The sequence below is a fragment of the Macaca fascicularis genome, chromosome 1, assembly GCF_037993035.2.
Source record: "Macaca fascicularis isolate 582-1 chromosome 1, T2T-MFA8v1.1".
NCBI classification, from domain to species: Eukaryota; Metazoa; Chordata; class Mammalia; order Primates; family Cercopithecidae; genus Macaca; species Macaca fascicularis.
In genome coordinates, this window is record NC_088375.1 from 134,604,028 (window position 1) to 134,627,868 (window position 23,841).

At 39.6% G+C, this 23,841-nt stretch overlaps 1 protein-coding gene and 1 non-coding gene across 2 annotated transcripts in view; both read left to right on the top strand.

The window, feature by feature from the left end:
* Positions 1-11,545: 11,545 nt before the first annotated feature.
* On the top strand, positions 11,546-11,691 carry LOC123570682 (U4 spliceosomal RNA). The gene has a single exon (XR_006694942.1). It is a non-coding gene; the product is annotated as a U4 spliceosomal RNA (small nuclear RNA).
* An 11,106-nt stretch (positions 11,692-22,797) lies between these two features.
* Positions 22,798-23,841, top strand: part of FRRS1 (ferric chelate reductase 1) — a 68,123-nt gene continuing 67,079 nt past the window's right edge. The window contains exons 1-2 of the mRNA XM_015432318.4: positions 22,798-22,976; positions 23,379-23,479. The gene's annotated coding sequence lies outside the window, so the exon portion shown is untranslated. The remainder of the gene's footprint in view (positions 22,977-23,378; positions 23,480-23,841) is intronic.

The following is a 23,841-nucleotide window of genomic DNA, read 5'->3' on the forward strand; positions in this document are numbered from 1 at the left end:
TCTGAAACTATTCTGATCAATAGAAAAAGAGGGAATCCTCCCTAACTCATTTTATGAGGCCAGCATCATCCTGACACTAAAGCCTGGCAGAGACACAACCAAAAAAAAGAGAATTTCAGGCCAACATCCCTGAAGAACATCGATGCAAAAATTCTCAATAAAATACTGGCAAACTGAATTCAGCAGCACATCAAAAAGCTTATCCACCATGATCAAGTTGGCTTCATCCCTGGGATGCAAGGCTGGTTCAACATACACAAATCAATAAACGTAATCCATCACATAAACAGAACCAATGACAAAAAACATGATGATTATCTCAATAGATGCAGAAAAGGCCTTAAACAAAATTTAGCAGCCTTTCATGCTAAAAACTCTCAATAAAGTAGGTATCGGTGGAACGTATCTCAAAATAATTAGAGCTATTTATGACAAACCCACAGCCAATATCATACTGAATGGGCAAAAACTGGAAGCATTCCCTTTGAAAACTGGCACAAGACAAGGATGCCCCTTCTTCTCACCACTCCTATTCAACATAGTATTGAAAGTTCTGGCCAGAGCAATCAGGCAAAAGAAAGAAATAAAGCGTATTCAAATAGGAAGAGAGGAAGTCCAATTGTCTCTGTTTGCAGATGACATGATTGTATGTTTAGAAAACCCCATCGTCTCAGCCCCAAATCTCCTTAAGCTGATAAGCAACTTCAGCAAATTCTCAGGATACAAAATCAATGTGCAAAAATCACAAGCATTCCTATACACCAATAACAAGCCAAACTGTGAGTGAACTTCCATTCACAACTGCTGCAAAGGCAATAAAATACCTAGGAAAACAACTTACAAGGGATGTGAAGGACCTCTTCAAGGAGAACTACAAACCACTGCTCAACAAAATAAGAGAGGACACAAACAAAGGGAAAAACATTCCATGCTCATGGATAGGAAGAATCAGTATAATGAAAATGGCCTTACTGCCCAAAGTAATTTATATCGCCATCAAGCTACCACTGACTTTCTTCACAGAATTGGAAAAAACTAATTTAAAGTTCATATGGAATCCGAAAAGAGCCCACATAGCCAAGGCAGTCCTGGGCAAGAAGAACAAAGGTGGAGGCATCACGCTACCAGACTTCACACTTTACTACAAGGCTGCAGTAACCGAAACAGCATGGTACTGGTACCAAGACAGATGTATAGACCAATGGAACAGAACAGAGGCCTCAGAAATAACACCACACATCTATAACCATCTGATCTTTGACAGACCTGACACACACAAGTAATGGGGAAAAGATTCCCTATTTAATAAATGGTGTTGGGAAAACTGGCTAGTTAAATGCAGAAAACTGAAACTGGACCCCTTCCTTATGCCTTATACAAAAATCAACTCTAGGTGGATCAAAGACTTAAACATAAGACCTAGGACCATAAAAATCCTAGAAGAAAACCTGGGCAGTAGCATTCAGGACATAGGCATGGGCAAAGACTTCATGTCTAAAATACCAAAAGCAATGGCAACAAAAGCCAAAATTGACAAATGGGATCTAATTAAACTAAAGAGCTTCTGTGCAGCAAAAGAAACTATCATCAGAGTGAACAGGCCACCTACAGAATGGGAGAAAATTTTTGCAATCTATCCATCTGACAAAGGGCTAATATTCAGAATCTACAAAGAACATAAACAAATTTGCAAGAAAAAAGCAAACAACTGCATCAAAAAATGGGCAAAGGATATGAATAGACACTTATCAAAAGAAGACATTTATGCAGCCAACAGACATATGAAAAAACACTTGTCATCACTGGTCATTAGAGAAATGCAAATCCAAACCACAATGAGATACCATCTCATGCCAGTTAGAATGGCGATCATTAAAAAGTCAGGAAACAACAGATGCTGGAGAGGTTGTGGAGAAATAGGAACGCTTTTACACTGTTGGTAGGAGTATAAATTAGTTCAACCATTGTGGAAGACAGTGTGGTGATTCCTCAAGGATCTAGAGCTAGAAATACCATTTGACCCAGCCATTCCATTACTGGGCATACACCCAAAGGATTATAAATCATTCTACAATAAAGACACATGCACACATGTTTATTGCAGCACTATTCACAAAAGCAAAGACTTGGAACCAACCCAAATGTCCATCAATGATAGACTGGATTAAGAAAATGTGGCACATATACACCATGGAATAATATACAGCCATAAAAAGGATGAGTTCCTGTCCTTTGCAGGGACGTGGATGAAGCTGGAAACCATCATTCTCAGCAAACTATTGGAAGATCAGAAAACCAAACACTGCATGTTCTCACTCCTAAGTGGGAGATGAACAACAAGAACACATGGACACAGGGAGGGGAACATCACACACCAGGGCCTGTGGGGGTTGGAGGGCTAGGGGAGGAATAACATTAGGAGAAATACTTAATGTATGTGACGGGGTGATGGGTGTGGCAAACCACCATGGCACATGTATACCTGTGTAACAAAACTGCACGTTCTGCACATGTAACCCAGAACTTAAAGTATAATAATAATAATAATAAAGACTTTGGGGCTATCAGGATGGCTTATTTTGCATACAATAAGGACATGCATTTCTGGAGGCCATACGTGGAATGTCATGGGCTGAATATTAGTGTCTCACCCAGGTTCATATGTTGAAGCCCTAACCTCCTCTGTGATGTTATTTGGAAATGGGGACTTTGGGAGGCAATTAGAGTTAGATTTGGTCATAAGTGTGGGTTCTCATGATGGGATTAGTGGCCTTATAAGAATAGAAAAAGAGAAAGATATCTCCTAGGGTACACACTGAGGAAAGGCCATATGAAGACACAGCAAGAAGGTGGCCATCTACAAGCCAGGAGAGAGAATCCTCACGAGAAACCAAATCAACACCTTCATCTTGGACTTCTCAGCCTTCAGTATTGTGAGAAAAAATTCCTGTCGTTTTAGCCACCCAGTCTATGGTATTTTGTTATAGCAGCTAGAGCAGATTAATACAAAGAATATAAGCAATTCTTTTTTTTTTTTTTTTTTTTTTTAATTTGAGACAGAGTCTCACTCTGTCACCCAGGCTGGAGTGCAATGGCACGATCTCTGCTCGCTGCAACTTCTGCCTCCTGGGTTCAAGCAATTCTGTTGCCTCAGCCTCCGGAGTAGCTGGGACTACAGGCATGCGCCACCACGCCCAGCTAATGTTTACATTTTTAGTAGAGATGGGGTTTCAGGGGTTTCACCATGTTGGCCAGGCTGGTCTCGAACTCCTGACGTCAAGTGATCCGCCTGCCTCAGCCTCCCAAAGTGCTGGGATTACAGGCGTGAGCTACTGCGCCTGGCCAGGAATATAAGCAATTCTTTTATTTTGCCACAACAAAGAGGAAAAAAAAAGTGGTGGTGATGGGGCAGTTGCAGGTACAGGAAATAGAATCAAGGAAAATTTTGTGGAGATAAACAGCAGTTTGTATGCCAACAGAAATGATCCAGAGAAAGTGAATGAAACACTTCTCTTAGTGGTTCACTATTCTGGGCACAGTGAAAACAAGACTAACAATGCCTCTGCTCTTTTGAAGCTCACATTTAAATAGAGGCATGTTGCATAGTGTATAAGGGAGACAGTCAATGAACAAATAAACATGAAAAAAATGAAATGAGTTTAAATCCAAGTAATTTTAATGAACCAGACCATTTGTTCTGTACATCATTTGAAGGCCTTGATCTCTACCTTTAAGGACATATTTTTGACAGTCTTTTTAGGGCACCTCTGTTTGAATCTATCGTATGACACATTCTCTGTTGAGAGCTGCTTTATAAACTGAGGAAGACCAAGGCTTCAGGTGAAGGACATCAGTGACTAGAAATAACTGGGACTGGGTATACAGAGGTTGCTCCTCACCCTCTTTCTTGTTCCTTTATTCTCCCCTGATCAAGTCTGTTTTAGTCTCTTCACTTTCAAAATCATTTTCTTCAAGAGAGAAGAAAACAGGTATTGAAAAGTTCTATTTTCCACTGCCATCTTTTAATTGCCACCTGCCTCTCTTAGGCAGATATCTTCCTTAGTTTTGTACTTTAAACATTCCTTAACAGGCAAGCCTTTACTAATCTTCTTACCAGTCTTCATTGAACAGTATTAAAATAGTCAATAATCATAATATAAGTCCTGTTGATAGTTTCAACTTTGAAATCAATTTATAGGCAAAACATGGATGATATAGTTATGGTTACAGAATAGAATATGAATGTTATCCACCTGGCCAATATGGGAGTTATTGACAGAAGATAAGAAGGGAATGTAAATAGAATGTTGGAGGTCCTATTATCCTAATCTTCTTTTTATTTATTTATTTTAAACTTTATTTTTAATTTTTATTATTTTTTAAAGGCTAGCCAAGTGAACCAGTGGGAGTGGAGAAGGGACAAAGAAATCTGTGATTAATTAGTTGTAAACACCACTGCACTTGGACCAGCCCTATTATCCTAATCTTGTGTGGGAAAAATTCAAAGGATAATATATATATATGAGATAATTATTAATAAAAAGAAGTTTGGAGCCAGGCATGGTGGCTCATGCCTGTAATCCTAGCTCTCTGGGAGGCTGAGGCAGGCAGATTGCTTGAGCGTGGCAGTTCGAAACCAACCTGGGCAACATGGCGAACCCCAATTCTACTAAAAATACAAAAAATAACTGAGTGTGGTAGTGCACACCTGTAGTCCCAGCTACTTGGGAGGCATAGGTGGGAGCCCGGGAGGTGAAGGCTACAGTGAGCTGTGATGGCGTCACTCACTTCAGCCTGGGAAACAGAGTAGGACTCTGTTTCAAGAAAGAAAGAAAGAGAGAAGGAGAGAAAAAGAGAAAGAGAGAAAGAGAGAGAGAGAGAGGGAGGGAGGGAGGGAGGAGGAAGGAAAGAGGAAGGAAGGAGGAAGGAAGAAGAAAGAAGAAAGGAAGGAAAGAAGGAAGGAAAGAAAGAGTATTATATTAAGTTTAAAAAGTAGCCAATACTGAAACTAAACATAGTGACATGAACATAAAAAGAGTGGAGATGAGCAGGGGAAAGTAGCAGGAAATTAAAAAAAAAAAAACCTGAAGGAAGGTATCATATAAAAAGATAGTAGGAAGGGTATATTATTAAGAGAAATGGAAGTAGCCTCCAGAAGAACTAAAACAGACATATGTAAAAGATTTGCCTCCAGGTTCAGGGACTGGTGGTAGAGGACAGAGGAACACAGAACAATTAATTTTTATTACACATCCTTCTTTATTATTTGATTTTAAAATAAACTATGTACAGATTTGATTTTGATAAAAAATTTTAAGATTAAATATGTTTTTTAAAAAACAACTTGCTTCAGTTAGAAGAGTCTCTCTGTTTCTCTTAGAATAATGTGTTTACCAAGAGCTTTTCTTGGGATGAGGTAGCATAGGCAGATAAGCTCTTTGTTAAAGAGATAAGCTATTTTTTAAAACCATACCTCCTGCCTTCCATTGTTTCTGCAGTACTGAAGTAATATCCTTAAATTATTGAATGATGTCATAAAGTATAATTTTCATAACTAAGTCCTCACACATTGGTTGGAATGAGCAATGATGCACTTTGGAAAATAACTTGGTAGTTTCTTAAAATTTTAAACAAAACTTATAATCACATTCCTAGGTATTTACTTAAAAAGAATGAAAACAGGCCGGGCGCGGTGGCTCAAGCCTGTAATCCCAGCACTTTGGGAGGCCGAGACGGGCGGATCACAAGGTCAGGAGATCGAGACCATCCTGGCTGACATGGTGAAACCCCATCTCTACTAAAAATACAAAACAAAAATTAGCCGGGTGCGGTGGCGGGCACCTGTAGTCCCAGCTACATGTGAGGCTGAGGCAGGAGAATGGCGTGAACTCGGGAGGCAGAGCTTGCAGTGAGCCGAGATTGGGCCACTGCACTCCAGCCTGGGTGACAGAGCGAGACTTTGTCTCAAAAAAAAAAAAAAAATGAAAACATATGTGCACACAAAACCAGTATGTGAATGTTTATAGTGGCTTTATTCATAACTGCTCTAAACTGGAAACAACCCAAATGGCCTTCAGCTGGTGAATGGATAAACAAACTGGAATACCTCCAATGGAATATTACTCAGCAAGGAATGAACTTCTGACACAGGCATCTTGGATGAATCTCTTAGGCATTATGTGAAGTGAAAGAAGATAGATGCAAAAGGCCACATAAATGATTCCATTCGTAGGATAGTCTGGAAAAGATAAATCTACATGGAGAAAAACAGATCAGTGGTGTTATGGATTAAATTGTGTTGCTCCAAAATTCATGTGTTGAAGTCCTAACTTAACATATGGTACCTCAGAATGTGACCTTATTTGGATATAGGGCCTTTACAGAGCTAATCAGGTTAAAATGAGTTCACTAGGATGGGCCGTAATTCATCATGATTGATATCCTTATAAAAGAGGGAAATTTGGACAGAGATATGCATAGAGGGAAGATGGTGCAAAGAGACAACCATCTACAAGGCAAGGGGAGAGGCCGGGAAAAGAAGATCCTTCCCTCATACTCCTCAGAGTATGGAACCAGGAACTAACCCTGCCAAGACCTTCATTTTGGACTTCTAGACTCCAGAATTGTGAAGTGATACATTTATGTTAGGTAAACCACTCAGTCTGTGGTATTTGGTTATGGCAGTCCTAGCAAACTAATACAAGTGGTTTCTACAGACGAGGTGAAGCAAGGGTTGACTACAAAGGGGCACGAAGGAAATGTTTAGGGAGGTGGAAATGCTCTATGTCTTGGTCATGGTGGTTACGGACTGCATGTGCTTTCAGAATTCATAGAGCTGTACATTTAAAAGGGCACATTTTACTCAACATAGAATTATATCTCTATAAGTCTGATATCAAAATCTAACAGAAAAACTAGATTGGAAAAACCAAAATTACTTTTAAAAATTAAAAATTGGAAAAGTGACCCAAGATATGTGTGTGTGTATGTCCAAAAGTAGATTATTCTAATAAATATTAGTTAAATCAATCAAAAGACACAATTATTTTCCTGGTGAACCTTACATTATAGTAGGTGATGTAGCTAATACATAAATAAAGAAATAAACATATAAAAATGATGTCAGGAAGTGATAAATTCTGTGAAGAAAGTAAAGCAAGGTAGAGGGGTAGAGAGATATAAGGAACTCTATTTTAAATATAATACTGTGACGGTCAGTTTTATCTGTCAACTTCTCCGGGCTGCAGTCCTCAGTTATTCAATCAGACACAGATCTAGGTGTTGCTATGAAGATATTTTGTAGAGATAATCAAAGACCATAATCAGGTGGCATCAAGAAAGGGAGATCATCCTAGGTAATCTGTGTGGGCCTGAGTCAATCAGTTAAGAGCAAAGCTGAGGCTTCCCTGAAGAAGAGGAAATTCCAGCTCCGGACAGCAGCTTCAGCCTGCACATAAGAGTTTCAGCCTACACTTCTTGACAGCCTAGCCTTTGGATTTCAGACTCGCCCAGCTAGCCCCCACAATCATGTAAGCCAATTCCTTGCAATCAACTTTTTAATATGTATCTCCTACTGGTTCTGTTTCTCTAGTTGAACCCTTGCCGATCCAAGTAGTCAGGAGGGTCTCCTGGGTATCATACTTGAGTAGAAACAGAATGAGGAGGGTACAAATATCTGGTGTAGGGGCGAGGGTGGCAACGGTAGATTCTAGGAAGAAGAAGCATCTAGTGCAAAGACCCTGTCGTGGAAATGTGTTTGTCTTGATAGAGGAAGAGCAAGGAGGGCAGAAAGGTTGGAGAACAGAGTAAGGCAGAGCATGGTAGTGCTGAGTTTGGGAATGGGGCAGGAGCTGGATCATGCATAGGTCATGATAAGAACTTTGGATTATATTCAAGTGAGCTGGGAAGCTAGTAGAGGGTGTTGAGCAGAGCAATGACATGCTGTAAATTTAGAAGGGGCACGTAACCTATCATGCAAGAGAAGATCAGGGAGACCAATTAGAGGGCTATCACAGTTGTCTAGGGAGGAAATACTAGTGGCTTGGAATAGAGTGGCAGTGGTGAAAAAGGTTAGAAATAGACAGATTTAGGACATATTTTTGTTTTTGTTTTTGAGATGGGGTCTCTGTTGCGCAGGCTGGAGTACAGTGGCGCAAGCTCAGCTCGTTGCAACCTCCACCTCCTGGGCTTAAGCAATCCTCCCACTTCAGGCTCCAGAGTAGCTGGGACTACAGGTAGGTGCCACCATGTCTGGCAACTTTTTGATTTTTTTTTTTTTGTAGAGATGACGTTTCACCATATCGCCCAGGTTGGTCTCAAAGTCCTGGACTCAAGCAGTCCACTGGCCTTGGCCTCCCCAAATACTGGGATTACAGGCGTGAGCCACTGGACCTGGTCTGATTTAGGACAAATTTTAAAGGGAGAGAGAGAGCTAAAAAAATTTGCTAAAGGGTTGAATTTGGAGTGAGAATATAAAAGTGGAATAAAAAAAGAATGATTTCTAGGGTTTTAGCCTGAGAAACTAGAAGAAACTGGTGGTGGTATCTGTGGGGATGGGAAAATTATTGAGAGAGAGGGGTAGAACAGCTGTGAAAGGTGGAAAGCAAGAATTCAGTGTTGGACATATTAAATTTTAGATGTCATTAAAATATCCAAGTATAGGTATCTGTTTGGTACATATTTCTTGAGATATATTAAATACGTTTGTGTCATTGGCACTTAGGAAGTGAGCATGGGCCAGGCACGGTGGCTCACGCCTGTAATCCCAGCACTTTGGGATACTGAGCTGGGTGGATCACTTGAGCCTAGGAGTTGGAGACCAACCTGGGCAACATAGCCAAACTCTATCTCTATAAAAAATACAAACATTAGCTGGGCGTGGTGGTGCACACCTGTAGTCCCAGCTACTTGGGAGGCTGAGGTGGTGGGAGGATGACTTGAGCCAGGGAGGCAGAGGGTACAGTGAGCCAAGATTGCACCATTTCACTCCAACCTGAGTGACAGAGCCAACTCTGTCTCAAAAAAAAAAAAAAAAAAAAAAAGGAAGTGAGCATGGATGGAAAAGAGAATAGGTATGAAGAGTGTGCCTTAGGAGACACTAGTATTTACAGGTTGGGAAGAACAGGTAAATTCAGTAATGGAAACTGAGATTAAGTGTTCTGTAAGGCAGGCATAATACCTAGAGAGAATAGTGAGCAGAAGGTGCTTCCAGGAGGCAGGTGTGGTCAATTGTGTCAAATTCTATTAATATTATAATATATATAGTTAGTCCCAAACTATATTATGGACTAAGAGCTGACCAATAAGTAGGGCTTCCCAGAGTCCTCTGTGGACCACCTGCATCAGAATTACCCAGCTAGTGTCTTAAAATGAGATTTCTGGGCCCACTCCAGACCTACTGGATCAGATTCTCTTGGGGAGAAGCCCAGGAACCTGCACTTAAACAAGCACAGGATTAGGAGTACAAAAGGCTTGTTGGAGAACAAAACCGAAAACAAAAGCACCAGGTGGTTCTTGTGAACCTGGAAGCTGCTGCCTGAGAGTCTTTGTGCATGGACGCATATCAATCTTTTCTCCAGACTTTACTTACCCCAGAATCCCCAGAATCCCTGATGGGCTCCTTAAAAGGATTACTAGGTCCCACCCCAGAGTTCCTGAGTCAGGAAGACGGAGGTGAGCCTCAAAAACGACATGTCTAACAAGTTCCCTAGAAATATTGATGTTACTGGTTGGTGGACTACACTTTGACAACCATTGGGCCAAACCTTTTTAAATAGGCCCTTCAAAAGTAGAATAAAAATATAATTAAGAAACGTGGTCTCTATTGCAAGTCATAGACGTGTGTGGCATATCAGTCCATTTCTCTCATCTCTATTTTCAGTTTCTTCCCTGCAATTTTCTTTTCTTTTTCTTTTTCTTTTTTTTTTTTTTGAGATGGAGTCTCGCTCTGTCGCCCAGGCTGGAGTGCAGTGGTGTGATCTCGGCTTACTGCAACTTCTGCCTCCCGGGTTCAAGCGATTCTCCTGCCTCAGCCTCCCAAGTAGTTGAGATTACAGGCGTTCACCATGCCCAGCTAATTTTTGTGTTTTTAGTAGAGACGGGGTTTCGCCATGTTGGCCAGGCTCGTCTCGAACACCTAACCTTAGGTGATCCTCCTGCCTTGGCCTCCCAAAGTGCTGGGATTACACTGTGCCCAGACCCCACAAAATTTTGAATGAAAGCTTTTATGATGTTGGCCAATCATGAAACTGCTTTAGCTGAGGTTAATTTGACTCTATGACAAAATTTAGAGATATCAAAAAACCTCTTAGACATTTTAATTTTAAGAGACTTTTCAAGATGTCTTAATTTTTAGGTGGGGGTGGCAGGGTTTTTTTTGTTGTTGTTGTTGTTGTTTTTTTTTTTTTTTTTTTTTTTTTAGCAGATGAAAGGCACTTAAGTAAAATAAAAATGAAAAAGTACTTTTGACATTGTGTACTTGGTGGTTCTGTCTCTGCCTGTAACAAATCTCATTTTTGTTACCATGAACTGAATGAAAAAAGTAAATTTGCCCCAATTCTATGTAATTAATTCCATCTGTTTGTTATTTCTGACTGGAAAACTTACTCCATACGTTGTTTGATATGAAGAACAAATAATTGGATTGTCTGATAAGTCTGCCAATAAACTATTCAGAAACATCATATGAAATAGTTCCCACTATATGAATTTTATGGTTTGTCTAAACACTAACATTTTTCCTTTCTGTAGTTGTATGAAAAAACAAATATTGTTAGCATAGTAGATAAATTGTTATAAAATACCAGAAAGAAAAAAGTGTCAGTATCTTTTAGCTGAGAACAACCAATACACTGATCAATGACTGCATCGGGATTTTATTTGCCTGTTAGTCCATAGAGTAGCCCAGAACACTAAATTTATTCATAAGAGAAGATATTGATTATTGGTCATTCCACATAAATGTAACTTTTGATCTGTGTGCCTATTATTTGCTTTTTGAATTTTACTAAAACTGGCTGGACACAGTGGCTCAGGCCTGTAATCCCAGCACTTTACGGGGCTGAGGCAGGAGGACTGCTTGAGTATGGGAGTTCAAGACCAGCCTGGGTAAAATAGTGATAACCTGTCTCAGTAAAAAATCTAAAAATTAGTTGGGGATGGTGGTGTGTGCCTGTGGTCCAGCTACTTGGGAGGCTGAGGTGGGAGGATTTCTTGAGCCTGGGAGGTGGAGGCTGCAGTGAGCTCTGATTGTGCCCCTGCATGCTAGCCTGGGTGACAGAGCAAAACCCTGTCTCAAAAAAAAAAAAAAAAAAGTATCTTCTAAAATTTCGTAAAATTACTTTTTTTTTTTCCCCTCAGGTGAGGAGAAAACATCAAGAAAACAAAAAGAGAAATATCCAAATCATTCTTTCTATTCTTTTGTGGTTTGCAACCACTTTTGGGTTTTCCCCTGGCAGAAACCACAGAAATATTCCCTTAGAATAAAATAGCATATTTGTTTTTTTAAAAAAAGAAAGAAAAGAAAAGAAAAAGAAATGTGATCTGTAGTTTTGTGCAGGGGCAGTATCATAGTATCGTAGCCAATGAGGTTTATCAAAGGTGTGATTATTGCTAATTGAAAACTTTTCCCAATACCCCTCCATGAAAACTAAAAATGTAGTCGGCATCGGCAATTTTTGAATTTGACAGTCTATATGGAGACTGAACAAACAAACAAAAAAAGAAATGTGGCCTCTTCCTTGGCTAGAAACTTTAACATAACATGGTCTTGAGAAAAACATGTTCTATTTTTCTCAAGTTTTCTATCTCTGCATTTACCAACTTTTCATGCTGATCAGCGTTAAGAGAAATAGTGCTGGTTGTTGCTTTCCTTGACCTCAGTGGGGTAAAGTTATCAGTAATTCAATTCAAGAATTTATCCAATGCTCTGTTTTAGAGAATTATTGCCAGCATCTTAAAATACCTCATTATAGGGCAGAGAAGAGCAAACTTGGCCCTTCAGGGACAGCAAAAAAACAGTCTGTTAGCTGTTTAGACCTGGAGAAGGCAGCTGAAAGTGTTTGGTTACCAAACAGCTTTCCTAAGCACCTAGATAACTGGTGTGATCAGTACTCAGCCCTGTTGTTGGCTGATGACAGGGAAGAGACTGGAGTGAGAGTGTCAGGTGACTGGTGAAAGAAGGAGAAACAAAACCAGGCTAGGATTGGAATATGAAAAAAAAACCAACTCTGATTTTTAGTATGCTAGAAGCCAAACTAGATTTAGGCTGAATGCAGTGGCTCACACCTGTAATCCTAGCACTTTGGGAGGCTGAGGCAGGTGGATTGCTTGAGCCCAGGAGTTCAGGACCAGTCTGGGCAACATAGCAAGACCTCGTCTCTACAAATAATAATAATAATAAATTAGCTGGGCATGGTGCTGCGTGCCTAAGTCCCAGCTACTTGGGTGGCTGAGGTGGGAGGATGGCTTAAGCCTAGGAGGTCGAGGCTGCAAGTGAGCTGTGATTGCACCACTGCACTCCAGCCTGGAAACAGAGTGAGACCCTGTCTTAAAAAAAAAAAAAAGCCAAACTAGATTTGCCAAGAAATAGAAAAATCAGATCATTAGATCTTGATTTTTTACCAAGGTAAAACAAGGCAAAGTAAACTAGCAAGTCTGAATTCTTAGTCTCCTAAGGAAGCATTTCGTCCCTACCTTACACAAGTCATATGTGCGGATGTGGCCAGGTGCAGTGTCACAGTCTTATGCTGCTTTTGTTACTTTTATTAGGGACATGCCATTCATGTCATTTGTATGACTGGCTTGTCTAATTCCCACACTATCACTTGCTTTTATTTCTACTTCTTTTTATCCCTCAAGTGCTTTTTTCAAGACAGGATCTTGCTCTGTCAACCAGGCTGGAGTACAGTGGCGATCGTAGCTCACTGCAACCTCAAACTTTTGGGCTCAAGTGATCCCTCTACCGTGTTAGGACTACAGGTATGCACCACCATGCTGGCTAATTTGCTTTTTTTTTTTTTTTTGTAGAGACAGGGTCAGGGGTCTTGCTATGTTGTTCAGGCTGGTCTCAAACCTCTGGCCTCAAGCAGTTCCCTTCTTTGGTCTCCCAAAGTGCTGAGATTACAGGCATGAGCCACAGGACCCTGCCTCAAGTGCTGCTTATTATGCTCCCAAACTTGGGAACTGGAGGGGTGGTTGTGGAAAATGTGAGGTTCATACAAGTCAAGTGCTATTCTTCTATCTCTTTTTAAAAATCATACATGTATTGTTTTGGTAAAGGATATTCTTTTGTTTTATCATTCATTCATGCAACCAGCATTTAAATGCCTACTATGTGCTAGACACTGCTATCAATACAAAAGCAAATAAAGGCAATATAAAAATGTTCTACATTTAAAAAAATAATGGGGCTAGTCATGGAGGCTCACATCTGTAGTATGAGCACTACTGTTGTCTTGGGAGGCCAAGATGGGAGAATCACTTGAGTCAGGAGTTTGAGACCAGCCTGGGCAACATTAATGAGACCCTGTCTCTATTATTTTTTTTAATTAAAAAATATAAAGAATAATGGGAGGAGACATGTAAAACAATAAGTGCAGGAAAAAGTCATAGATGACAGGATGGAGAGTGCACAGGGTGTAGTGGGAAACAAGGGAGGAATGGCTGATCCTATTGGAAGTTTCATGGAAGACTTTATAGAGAAGATGATTTTTGAATTGGACCCTGACTCATGGGTTGAGCAGCATTCAATGTGGGGGTTAGGAGGGTGTCATTGAAGGAAGGGGAGCAGTGTGAACAAAGATACCAACGCATGATAGAGCTTGCACATTTGGGGAATTGAAAGCAGTTTAGTTTGATTGGTGCTTGGGTTCCCCAAGGATAGATAGAAGAGGTAGATGGAACAACTATGTCATCATAGCAAGAAAATAGATGCAAAAGTTGGTCTGAAACTGCAGTAGGGACATCTTTTTCTTACAAACTAGATGTAGATATAAATACCTTGCAGGGGTGGAGGTAGATAGTTGAAGGAGTGGACTCCTGCCTAACATTAATCTCATCTAATTTGCTGAGAGAAGGTGGAGCATGTGTGTGTGTTGAGGTAGTTAGGTAGATGGACTAAGCTATGGGGTTCATAAAATCTTCTTGGCTGGGTGCGGTGACTCAATGCCTGTAATCCCAGTTCTTTGGGAGGCTGAGACAGGAGAATTACTTGAGGCCAGGAGTTCAAGACCAGCCTGGGCAACATAGCAAGACCCTAGCTCTAAAAAAATAAAAATAAATCAGCTGGGCATGGTAATGAGGCAGAATATGGAATTAGGGCAACTAAGGGTTAAGGCATAAGCAAAGGAACAGCAGGTGCAGACAGTTCTAGGCAAAATTAGGCAGCATACAGGCCACATCAGCACTCCTGTGATAACGAGACAGAAGTTTCCACTTCAGCTTCTAATTGACTGCAGGCCAAGTCTCCACTTCAGCCTCTGGTTGGTCTCAGGCCAGTCCTTCATGGGGTGTAACCAATGGGAGGCTTCTAAAGAGCACCTAGGGGTGTTACGAAATTCTTTTAGCTTTACAAAAACCCTGGGGACCATTGCAATCGGGGGTGGAGGGGAGGTTCTTGAGCTGCTTGCTTGAGCCTGCTCCCGCTCTGTGAATTGTACTGTTGCTTCTTCGATAAATCTGTGCCATTGTTACTCCATTGTTTTGTTATTTTGTTCATCTTCATTGCTTCTTTTGTTGCTGTGTGCACTTTATTCAATTCTTTGTTCAACATGCCAAGAACCTGGACAACTCACAGGCCAGACCTTCCATCTGGTAACAGTGGCACATGCCTGTAGTCCCAGCTACTCAGGAGGTTGAAGTGGGAGGATCCCTTGAGCTCAGGAGTTTGAGGCTGCAGTGAGCTATGATCATGCTACACACTCCAGCCTGGGTGACAGAGTGAGACCCTGTCTCTTAAAGCAAAACAAAACTTCTCCATACTTTCCTCCACTGGGCCATGTTTTTCCATGTTTTGCCAATGAGTTTGATGACCTCCAACCTCAGAATATTTTTATTTTATGACCTTTTGGAGGATGACAAAGGAATTGACAAAAGGGAAAGAGAAGTTCATTTGTAGTGCCAAAAGTGCAAGGGAGATGGAATAAATGAGGAATGAATAGTTGAAGAGACATGGAAAGCATGAACCCGAAAGCCTGGCTAACTAGGTTTTTTTTTTTTTTTAATGTGAAAAGTGGTAGAACAAAATCCTATAGCATCTCAAAGGCAGAAGTTAGGAAGTAAAGGGCAGGAGGTGGGTGCAAATGATCCACACATATTTTGGTTATACAAGGAGGTGCTAAGTGTAAAATTGCAGGTTAAGGACACAAGAATATAGTTGGCTTTGCTGCTGCAGTGGCAAGTGAGCACTTTGATGCATTGAATCTATGTGACAATAGGCATGTAATCCTCTGAATGCCCTGTGATGTCTGGAAGGGTTGCAGCTGTCATTGTTAAGAAAACAATCTTAATACTAGCCAGTGTTGAGGCACACTCGTGTAGCCCAGAGAATGGTGGAAAACATTATTTATTTCCTCTCAGGTTGCCTCCCAGTCCATGCAGAGCTAGCATCAAATGGGCATTTTGGAGTTCTCAGTCGTTTCTAGTCTGTCTTCCTCATTTTTTCCTACCTCTCTCTACTGCCTACTTCAGTGTCATCTTCATGCATGCACCCTGGATACTGAATCCATCCTGGTGATGCTCTGTAAGATCAAGTTTGGGAACACTGTCTATGACACTGAGTCCTTCAAATTCTCCTAGACATGGGCTGAGAGTTTTTAGATTATTCCAATAGTTTCAATATTTATAGGCTCTTACTGAATTTTTTTTTTTTTGCCTTTTTTTGGAGAAAGATTTCTATCAGGAAAAAAGAATTAAAGGAAAAGAAGGAGTGAGTGATCAGAAAACCCTGTACAACCATACCAATTCCCGGAAAGAGCTTACTACATGTGAGTGACTATTTTAACTGTTGATTTGGGCTCTTTCATTGACAGAGAAGGATGGATGAGAGTCTGAATTCCAGGCGAAGGGGATGGCATTAGGAGAGGCATTGGCTTAAAAAATAGCACAATGGATTATAAGCAGTTGAGTGTTACTGGAGCATAAAATGTGAGGCAGGGACTGTGGAAAGATGAGATTGGAGACCCAGTTCTTGGAAGGCTTTGCCATTTTAACAAGGTTTTAATGCATAATGTTCATTAGGCCCCTGGGACCTATTAAAGATTTTAAGCTGATGAGTGGGTATAGTCTTATTTCAATTTCTGGGTAAGTAGATCTGACAGCTGGACAGAGGATGGATTTGAAGGGGAAAAAATTGAGAAGCAGGAAAACTAATTAGGACACTGTTATAATTCTTTAGGCAAATAATGATGAAAACCTAACTAGGAGAGGAAAGATTAGAGAAATATTTAGGAGAATAGGTGTGAAGATATTTTAGCTAATGGGGCTGTCTCCATCAGTTTAGGCTGCTGTAATAATACCATAGGCTAAATGGCTTAAATAAGAAACATTTATTGGTCACAGTCCTGGAGTCTGGGAAGTCCAAGATCAAGGTGCTGCCAGATTCAGTGTCTAATGAGGGAGTGCTTCCTGGCTTGTGGACAGCCACCTTCTCATATCATCACATGGCCAGGATAGAACAGCTCTCGTCTCTTTCTCTTCTTGTAAGGGCACTAATCCCATCTTGGGGGCTCTACCCTCGAGACCTTATCTAAACCTAATTACCTCCCAAAGCCTCTACCTCATAATACCATCCCACTGGGAGTTAGGTTTTCAACATATGAATTTTGGCAGATCACAAATATATAGTCCGTAATGGGCAGCCTCGAAGGAGGAATCAAAATGAACCTAAGGTTCCTGACCTTGGTGGTGCTGAGTATTAGGGGAGATGAAGAAATTGGGATGCAGGAAATGGTGCAGAAGTAGTTCTTGGAGAGTAGGTAGGGGTAGGGAGACAATGGACAGACACAGCAGACCTCACAGAGAAACAGCTGCTCCTGTAAGTTCCTCAAGGGCTCTCAAGGTTTTCGGGAGAATCCATAAACTACTGAAATTATTTTCTCCATTGACCCTAGCCAACTTGTTCAATGGCAGACTGTCCAGAGTGGTCTTTTAGCTAATTACTGGTGAAAGAGCTTACACCAAAAATGGAGAAAAGGGTGCACTATTCCCAGACTGCCTACAGTTTTATTTGCTTTCCCATTTTTCTTATAAGTCCTGTTTTTTGCCTTTGTCCCTTGACAGTCTAATGTCTATCTTCCTCATGTAAGAAATAAAAAGCATGCAAAATAATTAAAGGTCTCTGAGTTATTCTTTGACAATATATCATTACGTGAAAAAAAATGAAGAGTAACATGCAGAGAATGATGCTACTGATGTTACAAAACCAAAGCTGTATGTTTTTGCAAGTACATAAAACACAAATGCTTAGGAGGTAGCACACTGATAACAATAATTGTTTTTTTTGGAAATAATTTGGGATTGGGTGGTAAATTACTTTTAAAATTTACTCTGTTTCAATTTTTACAATAAAAATGTCTAGATATAGTACCCATCTAATTAAAAAATAATTTAAAGGCCGGGCTTGGTGGCTCACACCTGTAATCCCAGCACTTTAGGAGGCTGAGTGGTTGGATCACTTGAGCCCATAAGTTTGAGACCAGCCTGGCCAACATGGCAAAAGCCCATCTCTACTAAAAATATAGAAATTAGCAGGGTGTGGTGGCACACGTCTTTTATCCCAGCTACTTAGGAGACTGAGGCAGGAGGATGGCTTGAGTCTGGGAAACGGAGGTTGCAGTGAACTGCGATCACACCACTGCACTCCAGCCTGGGTGACAGAGTGAGACCCTGTCTTAAAAAAAAAAAAAAAAAAAGAAGGGAGAAGACAAAAAAAATTGCACTGAACATTTTAGGAGAATCTGGGAATTTTGTGGAATGGGTAGTGTTCATTTTATCTTCAAAACATTATTTTCTAATTTAAAAATTTTTTAATTTATTGTTCATTCCATTTTATCTTATTAGGAGGTTTTGACTGGTCCATGGCCAGCCCACTGTTGCATAAAAAGTCACTGAAGACTTCTGTGTGCCATCCCAGAATGCATCTGGACCCTCGCTTCTATCCTGTTCCATTATTGCTTACTCCAGCTGTTCTTGGTTCTCAGGGTTCCTTATTTTGGCCACTTATTTCCATGCATGTCTTCCCAATGGTTGCTTTGATTAATGACCAAATTTAGATTTGCTCTTTTTGTTTTGATATTGTTGCCTTGTCAGGATACCATGTTTGGTATCTGCTGTCAGTTTTCATGGAAATTTTAAAGACTTTTAGTCCTACATTCAACTTTGGGACACTATAGGGTAAGACAAACTTCTGCTTCCTCTGGTGTGCTGAAGGGTAGGACTCATGTTCCCTGTGATTCACTCATATTCTAGGATTATTTCCCATTCCCAAAATGCATGATGCTGTTTATACCTCTGTGAAATAACTGGTGTTTCTTGTCTCATTTTTCCTGTCTAGGATGCCCTTGTCCTGCTAGTCTGCTAGGAGACACCCATCTTGTGTTTTCTTCTCTGTGCAGACTCATGCAAGCATCTGGGAATTGCTTTCTCAGCTTCCATATGTTCTTATACAATCTTCCACAGAAAGTGGCACACCATTTACACTGATGATTTAATTAGATTTCTGTCTGTCCTGCTAAACTAGGAGCTCCTGAAAGGTGGACCTTGTCTTATTTATCTTTATGCTTTATATTTGTTAAAGTTTAAATCCTACAACTTTGAAAGTTTACCCAGTGGAGAAAAAGGATTCTTGAAAAAAATGGTTAGATAAGCGACCAGCTTTCATGATAAACGTTACCCTGACTATATAATATTTTGTGCATAGTAAACTGACTTTTGGCTGGGCACAGTGGCTCATGCCTGTAATCCCAGCACTTTGGGAGGCAGAGGCGGGTGGTCACCTGAGGTCAGGAGTTTGAGACCAGTCTGGCCAACATGGCGAACCCTGTCTCTACTAAAAATAACAAAAATTAGCTGGGCATGGTAGCAGGTGCCTGTAATCCCAGTGACTCGAGAGGCTGAGGCAGGAGAATTGTTTGAACACAGAAGGCGGATGTTGCAGTGAGCTGAGATCACGCCATTGCATTCCAGCCTGTGCAACAAGAGCAAAACTCTAACTCAAAAATAAATAAGTAAATAAAAATAAATAAATAAATAAAAGAAAACAAAATAGAAAAAAAAAATAAACTGACTTTTTACTCAATCATTAAATCTATTCTCAATCTGCTTGTGAGAGTACAGTTTCTTTCAGTATTGAGACTACTTTACTTTTGTATATATTAACGGTTGTCACTTAACAGATTGGCACTTGAGCCATGCTGTAAATAAATGACATTTAAATAAGTCACGTAGCTCAAGAGCTGCTAAAGCAAAAATTCTATAGTAAATGGTACCTTTTTATTGTTAAAATTTGGTAAATAAAAAAATTAGATTATTACTGAATAGATCTAAGAGCTATTTTACTCTTTTCCTTGACTTTTATTTCTTATTTGCTTTATAGATTAAATAAGAGAAATGATAGAAATTTGAATGTAGTATGACCCTAACTGATGGGAAATAGTAAAAGCCACTAATCATTATCACAACTTTTGATTTTATGTTATGTCTATAGGTAATTGACAGAGATTTTATTATTTGGCAGAGTTGAGTCAACCTTTTAATATTTTTACTTTGACCAGTGTTACCATCTCTGTGGCACATAATCACAAAGCATTAATATTGTCTCGTACTTAATTAAAATGCCACAAAAGAAAATTACATAATTAAAGAGGATAAAACATGTCTGCCGTCCTTTCATTATAGTCAGTAAATCTGGCTTTAAAATGAACTGACATTCAAATAGAATTTGAAGAGAGGTAAAAAATAAAAGAAGGAGCTTTCTATGTTTCTGCCACTTAAATTAAGGTAAGGCCTTCTATTTAGCATCTATTTTTCCAGTTTCTAAAAAGGGAAGTTGAAAGTAATGACAGAGTGACTGCCCCAGTGATTGCTTAGAGTGGCTGAATTTTCATCCATTGTTACTGACTGTTTGGTGGATTGAGAAGAGTTCTGACACCATGTCTAGGGTCAGTAATAAAGAGTATTGCAAGTAATCAATGATGGCTGCTCGAGTGTGGGAATGGCAACTCATGTAATGTGTATTTTCTCACTTTGATATAAGACATTAAAGATTGTGTTTAAGACATTAAAGATTGTGTTATGAGCAAGTCTTTGAGGTCACTCCAGTGCTAGTGTGATGAAATATTCTGTCATGAGATAATCACAACAACCCCACTTATGTATCATCTTTTTTATACAAGTGAATAAAGTAAAATTAGGGGGTTAAGAAACTTGCCTGAAGTCAACCAGCTATTATTGAGGAGAGCTGGGATTTCAGCCTGAGTTAATTTGATTTCAGAAAGCATGAAGTCATTTTTTAGATGGCAGAACTAGTATTAGTTTAAATTGCCAGAAAATTCCATAGATAAATTGTGACTTTTTTGCTAAACCTTGACGAATGTTTGGTATTAAATAGGTGGAAAGAAAGGAGATTCTCAACAGTGTCTGGATAGTTGAAAAAAAGAAAAGAAAGGAGATAAGGGAACAGCATGAGCAAAGGGGAAAAGATGAAAATGAGTGTTTAATAGACTGAGTTAGCTGTACCAGCTGGAAATGCAGTAAGAATGCTCAAAGTGTGACTGTGGAGTGCTTTGAATGCCAGACAGAGTACAGATATCACTGTACAAACCATGATAAATCACAGTACATTATTGATAAAAGCAGTCTTTTAGGAAGATTAAACTGAGGTTGGGCCATTGTGGACATGGTTGATGGGAGTGATGAGAGATGAAGTTAGTTTAGTTAGAAAGTTACCGCTATAGTCTAAAGATTTAGAGCATAGATAATTATAGTGCATATCTTTTCTCGAACAATTTTTATCTGCAGGCATTGAACTAAGCACTTTACATTTATTATCTCAATTAATCCTCACAGCAGCATTATGAGGAGAGTAACATGATATTCATTTTACTCTGACGAAACAGATTCAGAGACCCCCAGGTCACAAAGTTAGGGATGGAGTTTATCTTCAAATCCTGGGTCATCTGATTCCACAGCACCACATCGCCCTGCTTAAAATCAATAAGTGGGGAAAACACTTGCGTGTGAGTATTGAGAAAGAAGAAATGGATTGATAATTGACTTGATGAGATATTAAAAGCAGTTTGTTTCAAGATTTTGGGCTGTCATCCAGTTTATTTCATAAATCAGGACATACCTACTCACAGATACAATTAGAAAAAGTTTATTTACCCTTATCATATATAACACACTCTGACATTTTCTTTTCTATTTTACTAAAATGTTTTTGGTGGTGATTCACTAAAGATTTTTTAAAATTGTGGTAAAATAACATTTACCATCCTAACCATTTTTTAAGTGTATAATTCAGTGATATTCAGCACATTCATGATATTGTGTAATCATCACCACCATCCATTTCCAGAACACTTTTCATCTTGTAAAACTGAAACTATCCGTTAAACAACAATTCCCTATTTCTCTGTCCCCCCAGCCTCAGGAAACCACTGTTCTACTTTATGATTTCGACTCCTCTAACAACTCCTCTAACAACATTATGTAAGTGGAGTCATACAGTATTTGTCTTTCTGTGACTATCTTTAAGGCTCATTCATGTAGCATATGTCAGAATTTCTTTTTTAAGGCTAATGTTTCATTGTATATATTTACTATATTTTACTTATTTTTCTATTAGACGCTTGGGTTGCCTTCATGTTTTAGCTATTGTGAATAATGCTGCTATGAACATGGGTGTACAAATCTTTCTTTGAGACTGTGCTTTCAATTCTTTTGGGTATACTCATTAAAGATTTTACAATCCACTGATAAATGGGCTGTGGCTCCTGGCCGAAAAACTCAGAGCTATAAGCTATGAAAAGGATAAAAAATGGAAAATTATTTCTAGTTTTAGTTTGAGTGTTGAAAAGAATGGGTACCACTGATTGATAAACAAGGAGAAATTAGAAAGAGAAGTTACTAGTTTCCTGAGACTGCTGTAACAAATTGGTATAAACTTGGTGGCTAATACAACAGAAACTAAATTCTCACACTTCTGGAGGCCAGAAGTTCACAGACAGTATCACTGGGCCACAGTTAACGTGTCAGTGAAAACATACTCCTCCAGAGACTCTAGGGCAGAATTTTCAGAATTTTTTCTTGCCTCTTCCAGTTTTTTTTTTTTTTTTTTTTTTTTGAGACAGAATCTTGCTCTTGTTACCCAGGCTGGAGTGCAATGGCGCGATCTAGGCTCACTGCAACCTCCGCCTCCAGGCTTCAAGTGATTCTCCTGCCTCAGCCTCCAGAGTAGCTGGGATTACAGGCACCCACCACCAGACCAGGCTAATTTTGTATTTTTAGTAGAGGTAGGGTTTTTCCATGTTGGTCAGGTTGGTCTCAAACTCCCAACCTAAGGTGATCCACCCTCCTGGGCCTCCCAAAGTGCTGGGATTACAGGCATGAGGCACCGCACCTGGCCGCCTATTCTTAATGATGATTATCATAAACTGCAACCATGTGTAATCTCCCTCTGCCTTTCTTTCTTAAGGGCACTTGTGATTGCATTTAGGGCCCACCTGGATAATCCAGAATAATTTTTTAATCTCAAGGTCCTAATTTAAGAATATCTGCAAAGTCCTTTTTTGCTATTAGGTAACATTCATAGGTTCCAGAGATTTAGATGTGGATATCTTTCTGGGGGCCATCATTCAATCTACCGCACATGTTGAGAGAAGAGAAAATATAGTGAATTCAGTTTTTGAATGGAGAGATGTTCAACTGCCTCGAAAGCCATTAGGAAAACAGTACTTGCATTTACTAATATATAAAAGGTAAGTGTTGTAATTATATATTGGGTGTTTATTAATATCAACATGATAGTTGAAGCTGTGAGAGTATGTGTGCTTATGCAAGTACAAAATGAACTCACCTTCATAAAACATACACTCTTGGATATTGGACAAAGAGTATGCTCAGGTCAGATATCTGGAAAGCAAAGAGAACTGTGTATTTATCAGGTTATTTATCTATTAGGTAATTATCAGTCTCTCAATCATCTATTCATATATTACCCACCTAGGAAATCACACTATATTAGTGTAGATGTGGAACCACTTTATACAAGTAGGGCCTAGCACAGGATCTGCCATATAGTAGGTGCTTGACAAAATATATATTGAATGTAGTGCCTCTCAATCTTTCTCAATCTTTTTTTTTTTTTTTTTTTTTTTAAGACAGAATCTTGCTGTGTCACCCAGGTTGGAGTGCAGTGGTGCAATCTCCTGGGCTCAAGTGATTCCTCCGCCTCAGCCCCTTGGAACAGCTGGGACTACAGGTACGGGTCACCACACCCGCCCAGAAAGTCTGACTTATTTTCTCTCTCTTCTTGTCCATGGGAAACCTGCATTCAGAATTTGGATGGGAACTTAGAGAATACACAGTTCTGGTTGTAACTCCTCATCTTTACTGTTCTGGTAACAAAAATAGAGACGATAAGTGATTTCTCCAGAATGATCTAATGCTCTTTTCACTACATACCTCTGCCTTTTTAGACTTATTTTAAGTCAAGCTTCTTTTGAAGTTTTGTGTCAACTTGAAGAAGCTGCACTATTCTTCACTAGGAAGAGATAGTGTTCTAGTTATTTTCTATCTTGGCATTTATTTTCTTCGAAAGCAAAATGCTTTGTTCCATTAGGA